The sequence below is a fragment of the Excalfactoria chinensis genome, chromosome Z, assembly GCF_039878825.1.
Source record: "Excalfactoria chinensis isolate bCotChi1 chromosome Z, bCotChi1.hap2, whole genome shotgun sequence".
Lineage (NCBI taxonomy): Eukaryota > Metazoa > Chordata > Aves > Galliformes > Phasianidae > Excalfactoria > Excalfactoria chinensis.
The window spans coordinates 66,040,514-66,057,316 of NC_092857.1; the positions used below are offsets into that span (position 1 = coordinate 66,040,514).

A 16,803-nucleotide genomic window follows, 5' to 3' on the forward strand; every position below is an offset into this window, starting at 1 on the left:
AAAAGCACATCCTGGATGGCAGGTATCACTTCCTGGTGATTTTCCTTGCAGTTCCTTCTGTTCTTTGTTGCAGCTGATGATGGTGAGCTACAGGCAGGTAGTTTCCTGTTTTGAATTAATTGCTGTTCATACGCCAGTCAAGTATTTCCTCTGAGGAAAAGGACTCCTTCAGGCTTTAAAAAAAAATGAGTGGGGGACAGTAAGCACTGATATCAGTAAAATGCATTCTGGCAGGAATAAATAAATACAAGTGACTGAATAGACAACAAACTATAGTTATTACGTAGCATGTGTGGGAATAGATGGCAATGTAGGTAGTGACTGCATTCCTCTCTGTTCTTTTTTGGTTCAATAACATTCACCAGGATGAGGGTGACTCCAGTTTAAGTGCTACTGGAGATCAGCAATATCTCTGATTCCACATGTTGTTTCTTTTGGGTAAAATGTATTAGTACTGAAGGTAGTACATGTAATGTTTTCCATAAAATTCAAACAGGGCCTTATTTCTTATCCCTAAATTCAGTGTTGTGTTTTGCGGCAGCACCTTTGCTAATCCGCATAAGACACTATTTGTAGTGAGATACAATGGGTTCTTTTATGAAATCTCAAAGAGAAATGAATCTGCAAGCGGTTTGGTTGCACAAACCAAAGTCACACAGCTAACAATTAAAACCACGCCTTCACCTTGCTATTGCCTCTTAGGCACAGCTGCAAGATGAAGATGGGGACAACTACAGAGACTGCGGAGGTTGAATGTTTGTACATCAGGGCGTTTAGCAGGTGACCAGCTTAGCCACGAGAAAAGCTTATTACTCGCCACCAGCACACAAGTCCTGTCCCACATCTCCTAATAATCACTTCCAGTGGAAATATGCTTTATGGCTCTGAACAGTTGGAAGTGCTGGCTAGGTAAAGCCTGCGCTCAGAGTATACCTGCAGCAGCCCCTGATGCACTGGTGTTCTTGTGCTGCTTGAAGTGCCGCTTGCAAATCTGGTTTACAGTTTTCTCAGGCAACAGACTGAATTCCCAAATGTGGTATTTCCCAACCACGTCCTTCCAAAGACAGTGCTGCAGTGGCAGAGTTTGTGTCTGCTTTGTCAAAGTCAGTAAAGGTGGGTGGATCTCCAGGGCTGCCCACAGCAGTGTGCAGAATGTTTATCTTGTGACCTCTGCTTTTTTCTGCATCAGTGAGCCTCTGTAGCAGAGAGGAAAAGACCCCCCGCCATCTTGAATGATGCAGAGGAGGCTAATACATCACACAGGAGGCAGACACCACCTTCTTCTGAAGGTAGAGAGAAGAAAGGCAGTGTGTGAGCAGCTCTGCTCACAGCTGAGTGGGGAAGGAGCTGGAGTGATTCCCACCATGGGACCCCAGAGATCTGAGGGAGGCCTGGATCTGGGTACACCTGTGAGCACTGGCAGGTGGTCAGGCATCATACAAGCACACACATCCTTCCTTGCTCTAGGACCTCTGTTAGAGTGCTTGCATGAAGCACCATGTCCCTGGCTGTGCACAAGAGGCCGATTGTGCATCAGGAGCAGTCAGGGTCTGGCACCCAACATCATCCCAGGGTGCTGAGTCCTAGGAATGCATCAGAGGCAGAGAACTGATATTTATTTATTCTTCCTTCCTTCCTTCCTTCCTTCCTTCCTTCCTTCCTTCCTTCCTTCCTTCCTTCCTTCCTTCCTTCCTTCCTTCCTTCCTTCCTTCCTTCCTTCCTTCCTTCCTTCCTTCCTTCCTTCCTTCCTTCCTTCCTTCCTTCCTTCCTTCCTTCCTTCCTCCCTTCCTCCCTTCCTCCCTTCCTCCCTTCCTCCCTTCCTCCCTTCCTCCCTTCCTCCCTCCCTTCCTCCCTTCCTCCCTTCCTCCCTTCCTCCCTTCCTTTCTTCCTCCCTCCCTCCCTCCCTCCCTCCCTTCCTTCCTCCCTTCCTTCCTTCCTTCCTTCCCCTTCCCTTTTCCCTGCTGTTCCGTTTTTGCTTGTCGTTGTGTGTTGGCTTTTTATTTTTTTTTTCTTTCTCCTCTTGAGTGAAATATTTTAAACAGAAGGAAGTGATTTCATAGTTAAGCCCCTTTTTTTTCCCCTTCTAACAAGGCAGCTTTTGAAATCTTGTGAATGTACCAAGGAACATAAAGCTCTCTCTCCAGAGCGTACATTTCCCTACACTCTGGGGCAAAGGCAGGGCTGATCCGTACACCACACACAGCCACAAAGCAGAGGCTTGGCTTGCAACTCAGTGACACTTTGCATTTCACCACTATCATTTGTTACGTTTAAATGAGCAATCAAATGAACAAGCAGAAACCCTGTGGATGCAATAGCCGAAAGCTGGTTTCACCCCTTCTGCCCTCCCAGTTTTTGTGTTTTATTAAGGACAACTCTAAGCTGCTTTTTGTGGTGGAAGATACTACCAGTGAATTCCAGAGCTCCAAGCTGATAGAGCTCTGCTTTAGCTTTCTATGGCGTGAAAGGAGACATAAAAGGTGTTTTTAGATGTTTTTATAAACTTTTTTTAGTAGGTAAGTATCAGCATAGATCACAAGTCCTGATCAGCCTGTATGGTCTTCTGCCTTACTTACGGCTCCTGTTTTCATAAGGTAAATAACTCTTCCTTATTCTTCTGTACATATCTTTGGGCAATCTTCTATGTCTAGATGGTAGCCTTTGTCTGAGAACCTTTCTGTTGGCACTGTTATGGTACAAAAGAGATAATTAAGGCCAAAAACAACCCACAAAGCTGAACCTGGTGTGTGGTCCCCCTGCAGAATGTTTAAAATTGTGAAGTGGTTTTTCCCGTCCTTTCTCAGTAATTAGTCAGTAGCTCTCCACGAGACAGGGTGGGAGGCTGCTGTCGGTGAGATAATGATACTAAAGTTTTATAACCAAATTTTAAGTAATAATACCAACAACTCTTCCACAGTCAGTCCCACCAGTTTGCCTTATTTCTCAGTGGTGTTTGGCCAAAATCAGGCATGCCTGTTGGGCTGAGCAGCACAGCTATGCCCTGACACAGGAAGAGCAAACAAAGAATTCTTCTCTGCTCACCCCCTAAGTTCCCGGGAACTGAGAATACACTTTAGGCCTTCACTGGCTGTAAGACTATCTGCTTTGCTTCTAGGGATGTGATTTAATCTGCAAAATTTGGAAAGCACAGATAAAAAAAAAAAAAAAAAAAGTGGAGGTTCCTTTTGTCTAAACTACTTTGATTTAAAGGAATCTTTGAAGATAGTCCCTCGCCTTTCTATATTGAAGCAATAAATGCAATATATACATCTGGAAGTTCAGTGTAAACATCTGGAAGGCTGGAACTGCTCAGTAAGAGCTTTTTTTCTGACCCTTCTTTCTGACACAGTTATGAATTGCATGAGAGATCTTATTTATTTACTTACTTTTACTTTTTCTTTGTACTTTTGTAGCTTTTCTTTCGGTTAGGTACCAGATAGGGATATAAAGCTGCAAACTACTACAGTAATGCACCAAATTTCAACATACTGCAGACAGGCAACCAAGGCAAATAAAGTACAGTATTGATAACCTTTCTGTCTGATTTACTGATCGAAACTGTGGAGTTCTTTGAAAGTATGTTTTTAAAAGATGTTTTCAGTATCGTTGCTGTCTCTCCTGGCATGCATTGTACACCTTTTCCCACTTCCTCCCCCATAGTATAACAACTGCATAGTTCTTCATGCAGCATGACTTCTAAATTGTCAGTAGAAAATGAAAAGAACAATAACTAGTGCTACAGCCTGAATGAAAGCACTCCAAGTTTCAACAGGGGGATGCCTTTATTTCCTCTCATGCAATGTCAGGTGACTAACAGACATTGCCTGTCTTCATTAGCTCCTGAACCTTAAGGCTTTGACATACCTAACCTTTATTAAATATGTTTCGCCCATTGCCAGATGGTCCTGAGTTGATATCAATATTGTTAAGACAGGACTTGGTCATGGCTTCACTTGACTTTCAGCAGACTTTCCCTGCCCATGGAAGGTTACTGTTAGGGTTCAAATTGAACATCAGTTATGGTAGCATATGCTGCTTATAGAAGATGCTTCCGAGAGGCTGGGGTTGAACTCTGAGCCCTGCAACTGGAATGGGACAGCTTAACTGTTCCATGTTCTCCTTGAGGAGATGTGCTGGCAGGAAGACAGACAGTCTTTAGCAGCTTTTTCAGCTGGCCATGAGCCTGTCATCTTCATTGAAAACATCCTTCTACAAAGTATTGGTGACCCTGTTTGGAGAAAACAGCAGCATCCAGTTGTTTTTTTTCACTAATGCTGTGTGTTCTGGGGAGAGCTGAGCTGTGTATTGAGGTCTGGCCAGCATGAGGACATTTCCCATCTTCTCTGAAAGTGAGGGAATGTGAAGCCATAAATACCAGGTTACCCTGTGGCCAGCACGGGGTCTCATTCAGAGTTACCAACCCAGACTGACCCCTGCATCACAGTAATGTCGCTTGTGTATTGATTTAGTCCTGGTGGAAAAACAGGGCAATAAACTCTGGGGCTGGCGCTTGTAATACGAACCTGAGCGTCAATAACTTTCTGTTCTAACACACAGAGTGCAGTTATGCACAGTCCCAGTGCTTTTAGATAAGTGTATTATATATATATATATATATATTTATATATATATTTCTTTTCTATTCTAATGATATTTTGATGTTGGAATTAAAGAGAAAAAAAAAAGTGTACCTTCAACTTGCACATAGGTGAGGGAAAATAGCAGTCTTTAGATTATTGCTGATATTTGTTGCACTGTGTAATTGTGAAGCTACTGTGATTTAATGCCAACAAAAATTAAAATTTCCATGCTGTTTGTTATCTAGAAGAAAAGCAAGTTACCAGTTATTATATTCTTACATGTAAGTGTCCATATTCTGATTTTCTGGATACAGCTCTCTTGCTGTACTAACTAGATACCGCATAGTTCCACAAAGGGATTAATACCTTTCATGAAAGTCTAATTAAAAATCAGGGGGATGGGTTTCTGCTCCCAGTTGAAGTACTGGAAATGTGAAAACTTGCTAAGAGTCTAATTTGCATTGCATACATCAATACATATAATGTGGACTTGATGCTTGTTGTTTTTTTTTCTAGCTTTCTTGCTTTTTCTATGCTGCTACAAGCAGCAATAGTCTGTGTGCTCTCTGACACTTAACAAGTCTCTCTCAATCTCATTTGCTGGTCAGTTTTACTGCTGTATTTATTCCTGCAAATGTACTCCGGCTGATCTTATCAGACCGTGCCTTGTAGCCCCAAGCCAAATAACTTCTCAGCACTGCTTGGCAGGTGAGGGTACTGGAAAGAGAAATAAAGAAACGTGGCATGCAGAAATTACACCATGGATGGTTTCTTTGTGCGACAAACCTCCTGACTAGCTTCCTTTTTCAAAACAAGCCCGTGCAAGCTCTCGCTTCCAAAGGAGAATTTTTTGGTGCCTTGGAAGTAGGCAGTTCTTTCTGTGAACCTGGAGCCTGACGGGGTGTGTTGGAACTTTGGTTCATAATGTTTTCTTTAATTTCTTCCCTGACTCTCCCAACTGAATTTACTACATCCTTAGCTAAAGCGGATATGTCCTTGGTAACTGTCTTTTCTCTAAAGTATTCCAGGTATCCCTCTGTAATTCATCACTTCACCCTGGGGAAACCATTTGAAACTTTTCCCCTTCTTTTCCCCCTCAGTTAAGAGTAAGTATTATTTATTTTCATTTGGGACCCTTTGAAACTGCGCTTTGAGGAACTTCCATCATTTCCCAAGGCAGGAATGTGGTTTTATTTTATTTTATTTTTGAGGGGGAAAAAGCCCTCTAGTAAATCCATTCCTTTACACACGATGGAAATGAGACCTTGTTTAATAAAAGTCTTTCCCCTGACTTCACTATAATTTAGTACCTTTCGTGGAAGAAATAAATTTAAAGGGCAAACGAGAGCTCTCTGGGTTCCTCTAAGAATGGCCAGAGAGAGATAAAACCTGAGTAGTTCAAGGTTTACACCCATGTTATTTTTTATTTAAAAATGAAAGCAAAATAAAAAGTCTTGTAATTTCTTGCATTGGTTGTTTCTTTTTTTCAAAAAAGTCCTTACAAATAAATTTCAAAAACAGATTTTCTTCTCTGGAAGGCCAAAGGAATTGGTTTTTTATCTTTATTATGAATGATCGCATTTGGAAGTCACACCCTTATCCCCAGCCTTTTCACTTGAGTCCAGGTGAAATAACAAACCAGTGGCTACAGTATTGAATTCACTTAGTGGAAATCCTCACTAAACCAGAATGAACCAGCACCATAGTGCACTCTCTGCTGCCTTAATTCCACTTAGCAGAACAGCAGCCATGACTGTTCCCATCAGCCTGGGCCTCTCTGAAGTGACTGAAATGAACACACGCCTGTGAAGCATTTGTTTTAAGCCAGAACTCTCAGCAACCTGACAAAAATAAAAGCTGAAGTTAGAAGTTTCGATCAATAAAAAAGCAGGTAGTCGGATGGCATTTGTGTATGGGTGGAAACTGCTGAAGTGCTAAGCCAGGAGAGCAAGGCCAAATTTACAGCTAGGCCTCAGTTTAGGGCTGCATGCAGAAAAATGCCAGCTGTTCACTTGTCACATTGCAAATCCATACTCAGCAAGGCTCTGAAGGACTGTTTGTTTGGAGCAGTGGAAAACATTTTGAACAAGAGGCTGTTTTGTGGGAGAAGAGAAGGGTGCTGCTGGCATGTTGCTTCGTTCCTCACAGGCAACAGGAGCAAGAACTCTGGGTCCTGAAAATAAAAAAGAGAATTTTCTGTCTGAAATTATTCCTGCCTCTGTAGTTTATATGGCTCGTAACATCAAAATATATAATTGTTTCCAGTAGGAATGCATGTGGAGACATCTAAGATGCATCATCTGCCCTCTTCCTGGCTTGTGGGTAGTGACTGCAGCCTTCAGACAACAGCCTTTGTGCCTCCCTGCTTGCAGTCTCCACATGAGAAACGTGTTAAAGGAGAAGGCCTGTTGTTTTTTTTTTTTTGTCAATGCATGCATTTTGAAGCTGAATGTGAATGACAAATGTGATTGGAGCGCTTCTGTTTCTGGCATTACTAGCAGCACAGCTTCCTGTTTCATACAGCTGTGGATGCCATCACTGAGCTCACAGATGGACGTGTGTTGTTTTTTTTTTTGTTTCAGACAAAAGTCTGCTTTTTTAATTTATGTTTTCAGCCATTCTATGAGTAAGGTTCAGCCATGCACTTGCAGACTTGTTGCACTTCTTTAATGGTGAAAGTAATGACAACAGCAGAAAATCTTTGTGCTGTCTGCAGGTCTCATTCTGAAACCCTTCATGCTGGAGCCCTTCCATTTGTCTCAGCCTGAAAAAGAAAAATAAACCCTCTTTCTGTAACTGCAGGTTGTCAGAGAGATGCTGATGGAAAATGCGGGTGCTTGCAGAAGAGCAGGTGGTCATGCCTGCTGCATCGTGGCCGGGGCCATGACGAGGCTGATGGCAAGCATGGTGTTGGCCTGGGTCTGGGCATTTACTTGCCCTTCCTCCTCCTCCCCACTCCCTATAGCTACTCTATCGGAAATCCTGAACTCACTGGGAGTTTGGCTTCCCTCGAAATTTACTCTCTTGTTTATTTTAATTGCTGGCACAGGGAGAAAGGTCAAAAAGCATAATCAGTGCAAGCTAGGAGGAAGACCTGGAGAGCAGTTAAAAGGACCCTGAGCTGGTATGGAAGGTCACAGGGCTTCAGATGTGATGACATCATTTGTTAAGTCATTTCTTTTCCGCTCTGAAGTGTTGTCGGTGGTGGGAGGCTGTTCTCAGTAGTGAGGTGCTCAAACTCAGGGACCTTCCACAAGGTGCTTGATGTCCAGAGGGCATCTGCTGCAGTATGCTGGAGCAGTAACCTTGTGATGCCGGTGCTGGTAGCCTAAAGGATTATTTGGAACAACTAAACCAACAAAACCACACTTCCAGTAACCCAGGGAGGGAATTGAGGAGGAATGTGGCTGTTGGTCTTTGTTGTGTTGGGCTAAGGGATGTCTCCCTAGGTCTTTCTGCTTCAATAAATGACTTTGTATATTAGTATACTTTTGCAAATATGGCTGTGGATTTACAAGGGCAGTAAAGTTTTTAGAAATATCTCCTTTTCTGAAGAGGAAGTGTTCTCCTGAAGGAGAGGGAGAGAATTTAGCTGTTACAAGCAAGAAAAGCGGCCAAGCTGACGCATTTATCTCCTTTTCATGGAAATTGTTTCCTATGACCCTGGACTCAGTGCCTCCCTTGTTCACCTAAAAGCAGCTCTGGGAGCTGTTTCCTATTTTCTGATACTGCTGTAGCAACAGGAAGAAGTTGTTCTTACATATGGTATTGATAAATCTCTTCTCCCCTTGTTTGAAGTTGCCTCTATGTGCCCACTTTCTGCTTTTCTAGAAGTATGAGGAGTAACAAAGAGTTGAATTTTTTTCCCAGCAGAAGCTGTGTGTATAGAAGAAAAAAAAAGGCTGTATAAATCTATGGTGTATTTGTAGAACAGTTGCTGCACCCTTCTGTTAAACAAACTAAAAAATGAAATTCTAGTCCTTAAAAGGAAAAGAAAGGATACTTAAAAAAAGAAAGAAAGAAAAAAAAGATATTGAGTGGTTTTGGATGTGTAACTGGGTGTCTTGAGTTGCATGGGTTGTATTATTGTTGTTGTTTTTTTAAGTTGTTAACCATTGTTAATCATCAAAATAAAGCTATTTAATGACTCATTTTCTATCATAACTGCATCCAGCTCCTTTTAGAGGAGATGTCACTGGACACTCTGCTCACACACCCAACGTGCTGCAGTTGTACCAGCACTGGGGACCCACTGTAACCTGCCAGTCCATACACGCGCACATATCAGTTGATTCCCAGTAGCTGTGCAAAGGAGCATCTGCATAGTTACTGGAGAACCATTTCATTTCAGTCTAAGTGAGCAGTTGAAGAACAGCCTGGATTTGATTTCTCTCTTCAGCTGGCAGCAGGATGAGAAACAAAGAGGGTCTGATAGCATTATTACAAAGCCAATGTTGTTGTGCTTGTTAGTCGTCAGCTGCAATGTCAGTGTTTGTTACAGGTGGGTTACATTTAAACATTTGCTAGCATAGTCATTTATTAAGTAATGGAATACCAACCTCCAGATTGCAAACCGTTAGTGGGGAAATGTATTTCTTTCAATGTATAATAAGAAAGTGCCACCTTAAGTGATGTGGAAGGTAGCCCTTTCTCTCCTTTCATTGGGAAAAGGGCTACAAAGAGGTTTTCTGAAAAGCCTCATGGATGGGGCAAGGCACAGGCTGAGGGAGCCAAAGCACGACTTTTCTACAGGCAGAAAGGCACGGTGACTGTTGTCGGGGCAGTGAGTGACATGGCAGAAAGCTGCACCAGTCTAAAAATCGATGTTGTTGTATCCCCAGTGCATAACTAGGATGCAAAGAACTTGACCAATACAACAGTATTGCCCAGCGTAGGCAGCGTGCCTCGCATTGCTAAGACACAGCATTCTTTCACATGTTTATGTGGTTGAGGAGGTTTTAATAGAATGTATTTTGTTGTTTGGTTTGTAGTTTCTGGCTTGGTTTCTTTTTCTGCAGCTCTTTCTGTGGCAGATGATCGGAGTGCAGCAGTTGTCTCTCTCCTGACTCCAGTTTAGGCTTTGATGCGCTAAACATGAGCATTTGGGACCACTCCCATGCAGACACATTCAATGCAAACCAGCTCTTGGCCCAGGAGATCCCTGCCTTTGTTGTGTGTATGCCCAAAGAAACAGAAGTGTAAGGATTGCATAGAACAAAACCAAAAAAACATTAAGAGTATTTTTTCCCCTTTTCATCTTACAAAAAATATTGTATTTTTATTTTCTGATGGGTGATTTCTGAAGCATTAGCAATGTAGAGGGATATCTGGTTCTCCAATTTCTGAATCAAAAAAGTTCTCTCTGTTTTGTACTGATGTTATCCAGCCTCCACTATGCAGCAGCTCTTGTTTGCATCCCAGTGCACACAAAAGAAGGTTCTGCGTATTGCTTGTAGTTCTTATCTAAACTACCTTTTAAGCATTCTGAACTCACATTAACCATTTATAACTTGGAAACTTTGCCCTTCCTGCTCCTTGAAGGAGCAGAAGAGAGCAATTGAAGAGACTGCAGGCAACTCTTCCATCTTAGGGCAGGAGGTGACTGTGGTATGTAGTGTTCTGGCTGAGATGTTCAGCTGCTGCAGCCTCCATGCAAGAACAAGAAATTTCTATATTTCAAGCTTTAAAGGAGTTAGAGAGGTCAGTGTGTGCATTTTGGGTAGCTGAGTGCTGTGCCTCCATGTGTGTGCCTACAGCTTCGCTGGAAGCATATGATTTGACAGCTGAGTCTATTTATAGTGAGTGTTTATATGTAATTTAGAACAGCAAAAGGCTTGCTTGGTCAGTGCTTTTCTGATGCAGCCCCCAAGCGCGTGCTATCATAAAGCATCAGTGTCCATTTGGTAACTTCACCGACTGCAAATTAAACTTCTAAGTGCCCCTTCATGGCAGGTGTGAGTGTTGGTGTGAAAGAGTTTTGCACTGGGACAGGTGTAAAACCTCAAAGTCAAGGAAGTTACCTTTGAAAGAATGTCATCAGCCTGGCTTCCATAAACCAGCTGCAGTGCAGGCTGAGAATAAATTGGTGTTTCTTACAATGCTTGGCATAGTTTCTAGGAGCTGTGTGATGTTTTTATGAAGATTTATGCATCTATTTCAACAAAGCTCTCTTTTGTAGTATGGAACAATGGAATGTATTCATTGTTCCTCAAAGAGCCGATGATTTTGTAGTTACTATTTTAATATAAGTACCTGTTACGTAGTGTAGTGGAGCAAGGAGTATAGTGAGCTGGCCTTTCACCTGCCTTCTCAGAGCCACAGGTGCTGTTCTGACTTGGATCCACCTCCCTTCAACAGCAGAGCGTGCTGCAGCTCATCCTCCTTCACTTTGTTATTTTGTGTCCTGAAAAGGTGAAAATGAAGGGAGGGTGTATTAGCTAATAGGTTTTGTAGCTTATATAGGCCATGTGGGTTAATGCCCCCATTAAGGGTAATCAGCATTAATCTTTGTTCAGCCAAAGATGCATGTCATAGAATCTCACAGAATGAGCTGGGTTGGAAGGGACCTGAAAGCCCACTCAGCTCCAACTCATATCCATATCCATACCTTCATATCTTTCCTGGCAGGGCTGCTCTCACTGAATTCTTCTCCCAGTCTCTATTCATATCTGGAGTTGCCTCCACCCACATGCAGAATCTTGCATGTGGCCTTGTTGAACCTCAGTGGGTTCCTGAGGGCCCATTCCTCAAGACAGTCCACATCCCTCTGGATGGATTCCTTGTGTTGGTTTTGAAGATACTCAGCTTCTTCCCATGTAGAGTGAGGAGGCATCCATTTAGACAAACAAATAAAGCCAGATAATTAGCTGGAAATAACTAATGTCGCATTTCTAAGCTGGGGGAGAACACTTGGCCTTGCAGTGTGCACACACCATATGCTGCCATACACTGCTCATGGAGAGCTAAATGCTTCTAGATACACAGTGCTGCTCCACCACACAGGCATGCGAGCTCCAGATTAAGCCATGTGAACAGTAGAAAGGAGGCTTTTTATCACATTACAGAGCATACATTAGTGATGGGTGCTGTTTCCCATGAGGTTTTCCTTTTTCATGTTTTCAGGGAGTGTTCTTCATGTCTTGTGTTTTACACAGCCACTGGCATCCTATCTCATGTTTTATTCAGTGTGTATTAAAAACAGATTTATTTAAACAATGAGAAGATCTGAACAAACTGCTCAGGAGCATGCACTGAGGATTTAACCTCTTGCATTTCCTTTATGGATATGGATCTTAATTTTACAAGGAAGTGTGGGTTTACCTCTCCATGTGTAGGGGAGCACCACCTGGGGGAGAGGACCACCTTGTCTGCCCAGCTGAGTAGGTGAGTGGTGGCTCGAAGCATCTGAATTCAAATGTATGTTGCCTATGGACTGCTGGTACTTATGGTCCATCACAGCTAGTTGCTACCCTCTGCCTGCAGTTCTTTCTCTGGTGAATGCATTACCCCAGTTCATACAGCAGATCAGATCTTGCAAGGTGTCAGCTATGAGATTTCTCCATTGCATATGTCATTGCCAGAATTAACTAGAAGGAATACAGAAAACGTTATATTTGCAAAAAACTTTGTTAGAGAAGCTCTGACGTCTTTGGGCTGCTGTTGCTTGCTAATAGGAAAGAGGAACGTCTGCTGGTTGTAGCAGTTTTACCGAATATCTCTTCAACAGGAATGACAGCAAACAAAAAGTAAGCATAAGAAGGATTCTGATGCTTTGTTATTTTGTTATTAAGACAGCAGACTTACTAAGAAGGGTGGAGAAGGCACTAGTATTGCCTAGAGAGCTAAACATACTTGATGTTGCATGTGCTCTGTAAATCTGTGACAATACGAGATGTGCATCAGCACCATCTCCTCTACCTCCATGCCATGGACTGACTGGCTTAAAAAAAGAAATAAATAAATCTGTGTACTTGGAAACATGTTTTCATAGTTTAAAGACCTCTGTCTGCAGTGCCCCAGGAAAAAGAAAGAAAATGCAAAGTGCTAGGAAAAGTCAGGCACATTGCCAGCACTTTAAAGAGCTGTTATAAAAGGGTTCTTAGGGTTAGAGATAGGTTCAAAAACTTCCTGAGCCAGCACGAGAGATACCAGTGACAGAAACATCCGAAAATGTTTCATCATTTCATAGCTCCCCTCACAGTTGAATGGTTCTGTGGTGGAGGTGGAGGGGGCTCACGTTACGTTATTTCCTTCGCTGGGAAATGAAGGGCATGTACATGGATTAGACATTGTGCTCAGTGCCGTGGAGGTCACTTTAAATATAATTGCTCCCGGTAGAAATTAGCTAAGAGTTGTAGCAAGGAATGATTTGGTCAGCAGATTTGTACTTCTGAGTATTCAGCACACAAAGAAGACAGCTCATGGTGAGAAGGCAGACAGGGCCACCAGGAGCCTTGCATCACGTCCACAAGGCTGATGGGTGCTGCAGCAGGGCACCCCTGCTCACTCCTCTCCTGAGTTGGCCTTTTGGCAGATGTTCCTTAGTACTTCTTTTTATTGTGACACATTTTGAAGGAAAGTGAGGTCAGCTCTGACTGGCTTACTTTAGCGTGTTACTGAACGGTTCAAGATTTTTCTTCTTATCTGAAGTAGAAAAAAAAAGCTGTTTGTTTCACGTAGAGCACCAGAAGTACTTCTTGGATGCAGTTACTTTGCTGAGCAGAAAGATTTTGCAAGCAGTTTGCTTACAGTGTATTAATTCATTTCCTTTCTTTTTCCCCGAAAAATTCCTGTGCAGAGGGCCTTGGAGGTCTCCCATTTAACCCATGCCGCTTCCTGTATGCTTTAGATGCAATCCCATAACTATCTGCTATAAAGAACTGTAGAAATCCTGCAAACTCATACATCAGTGTGTCCATCCCAAAGTTATCAGATGTAAGCAATGGCACAGGTTACCCAGAGAGGTGGTGGATGCCCCATCCCTGCAGGCACTCAAGGTCAGGCTGGACTGGGCTCTGAGCACCTGATGTCCATATGGGTGTCTCTGTTCATAGCAGAGGAGTTGGACTAGATGGCCTTAAAGCGTGCCTCCCAACTCAAACTGTTCTATGACTCTGTGGGTCAAAAGGTGAGCTCTGCTGAATCATAACCTCTGAGTGATCCTGAAGGCACTATTTCAGGTTTGTGCTGTAGAAGAAACACTTAGTGTTGATGCTCTGGTGTTTCAGTAAAATGTATTTCCTATGTGCTTGGGTTCAATCCACTGGACACATGCTGGAACCCCTTAGCCATGCCAGCAAGCACTACCTGTCCTCTGGGTACCAGCGCTATCTTTTTTAATCCCAGTGGCTCCGTTCTGCTTTTTGTACTACTCCACTAAGTTGGTGCCTCCCTTGCCAATAGCTGAATGCCAAATTCTGCAGCTGCTGAAGGTAGTCCAGCTGAACAAAGTGTTTATGTGTTGGCAACAACCTTGGTGCTCCACTTCCTCTTTCATCAGGGACTATCAGCAGATGTATGCTGGCTGGATTTTCTGGTTTTCAACCTGTATCCTTGATCACAACCCTGTGTTGTTGCAAGTAGAAGGATGTATACTAAGAACTGCTTTTGAAAACCTCACAACAGTTCCTTTTGATACCAATAACTTGTTTTGATAATGTCACAGAACATTCTTGTTCCTTTCCATGGAGAAAGCATGGAGGTGCCTTTTATTTTTCTCCTAGAGACCCTTAATGACTTTTCACAGTCGCTCTTGAAGCTATGACATCTTTGATGGGTGATGCCCTGACTATATGCTGTCTCATTTCTTTGCAGCAATTCCAAAATCCTTTATCTAGAACCTCTTCTGGCTTAGAGATCCACACAGCGCATCATGGGCATAGCATGCAGGACCAGTAGGAAGGATCAGGAGGATCTAAGGCCCGTCCTTAGCGTGCAAAACAAGTTAGGCTTGGTTTTTGGATACCAGTCTTCTTCATACTCTTTTTCAGTCCCAGGGTTTCCAAGCAGGAATAGATTTTTTTTCATGGGTATCTTCTGCTCCTGACACCTGGTGGTGTGACCTGCATGCTCACACACCTGAGATTAGTGGTCACTTTAAAAAAGGACAGTACTGCCCAACTCTACCCGATAGTGGTGTGAATTACCACTTCCTCACTGAGTAGATAGGGGTTGAATTTAAAGGATCCTTGGATGAAGGTGGCTGGGAACCAGATCGATTGTGCCATGGAAAGTTGCGCAGCACTCTGCCACAGTATAGTTTCTCTTTCATGAATAGTGGGAATGAAAGAAATGAAAGAGAAGACCTTGTGCAATTTTTTATTTTATTTTTTTTTCTTTTTCATCATAGTTATCCTTTTTATCATAGCCAAAATCTGCAGTCTTTTACGGGGACAATGAAGCAAGCAGTTTGCCAGAGGTTAATGCAGTCATACCCCCAGAAACACATGGATTGATTGAGCATCCTTCAGTGTGGCATGTGGTACGATGGTGTTCTTTTTTTTGTGGTTTCAGAAGCTATTTATACAGAAATCTTTGAGCCACAGTGACGCAGGATATGGCGCTAACACAGTAGCTGAAAGGCAAGTGCTATTCTTGGATATTTCAAGGTGGCGTGCTTTGCCTACCAGGGGTTAATTTAGACCAGGAGAGCACTGCTCCTGAAAAACAGTGAGGACACAGGAATGAGTCTTTGAATGCTTTGAATCAAACTCACATTATCAGTAAGTACACAAATGTGAGGAAACTCAAAGTACTCATCTCTGATCCAACCCAGGAGTAGTATTAATGACCCTCTTTGGGGATGAGGCTGGGACTGGCTCTTTCATAGCAATAAGAGGTGTTTGATGTGTTCTGAATTCTTCCCTTGCTTTGGTTTTTGCCTGCCCCTGCTGGCTTTATAACATAATGCAGAGCTGTGCAAAGCATCTCTTCAGCAGTGGCCGTGTTCCCATCAATAACAGCTGTGAGAGAGGACTGGCTGAAGAAGCATGCTCTTTTTCAGTTTAAGGCATGTTTTGGCAGTGTGATTCTCAAAGCTATGAGCTGAAATTAAGGCTAAATTTTATCAGGGTGGTGCTCTGGGTTTTCCTGAAGAGTTTTAATCAATATCAATACTTTGAGGGCATGGACAAAGGAAGTTACAAAGAAGCTGCCTCTGGACTTCAGGTATTTACCAATAGCAGTGAAACATTTCCTGGCTTGTTCACTGTATCTCCCATTTTAAGAATGGAAAATGCTGTCTTTTCTGCAGTAAAATTGTATGCTGCAGGATAGCAAATATCCTTCTGATGGAAAAACACTTCTTACCGTACACTTTTGCAGTGCTTCCTTCTTCTTGATAATACCTTTAATGAGTCCTGAGACTGGCTTCACTGCAGTTGATAAAACGCTAATCTTCCTCCTCTCTGATACCTAGGACATTAGTTACAGAATAATGTGATCTTGTCCAGATAGCAAACACTGGAAGTTCAAAAGGAAACCAGAGGCATCCACGAGAGCCTCCTTTTAAATCATATCTCGTCTTCAGAAATATGAGCCAAAAGCTGTGCTTTCTGCCCATGTTATCAGCCTCATCTGGACAGGTTTAAATGAGCACAGATAGAATTAAGTGCTGAGACCTGGAATCTGGCTGTCTGATAAGCTGTCAGCATATACTCACCACAAGTAGAGTTTGGGTAGTTAATCACTCAGTGGTTCCCTTCTGCAGAGCAGCTCCATTTCTCTCTGCTGTCCCACAGCTTTTCCCTCCCTCTGTTTTATTGCTGCTATTTGTGGATGTGTCAGCTGCTGTCTGATAGCAGGGGCAGTGTCCTTTCAGCATGGACACTCTCCCTGTACTGCCTTGGTGTCGGGCTCTTGGGTGTTGGGATTCTATGATGTGGTGGTACCCGAAAGTTGCTGCTGTTCTCAGGCAGTGTCTTATTTTGTTCGCATTCATACAGGGAGCAGGAGGTCTATTTTGGACCTAAGAACACTTAATTTTCCAAGAGGACTTAACACCGGAGTCTATGGAGTCTTCTTAACCACCCCATTGTCCACATTACCCTGGAGCTGTGCCCTTAGTTTTGCATGGCTGTCATGGTGGATTATGCTTCTAAAAGCTGTGTTGTGAGTAACTGGACTTAACACAGTTGCCTCAAGGGACGTGTGCCGCACCTTAACCAGCCAGCTATCGTCGGATCAGTTCACTATGGCTCTATCGAAAGAAAGCACACACAGATTT

The 16,803-nt window shown here is 42.9% G+C and overlaps 1 protein-coding gene across 6 annotated transcripts in view; it reads left to right on the forward strand.

The window, feature by feature from the left end:
* LPAR1 (lysophosphatidic acid receptor 1) overlaps window positions 1-16,803 on the forward strand; it is a 68,923-nt gene that overhangs the window by 36,625 nt on the left and 15,495 nt on the right. The gene's annotated exons all lie outside the window — the stretch shown is intronic.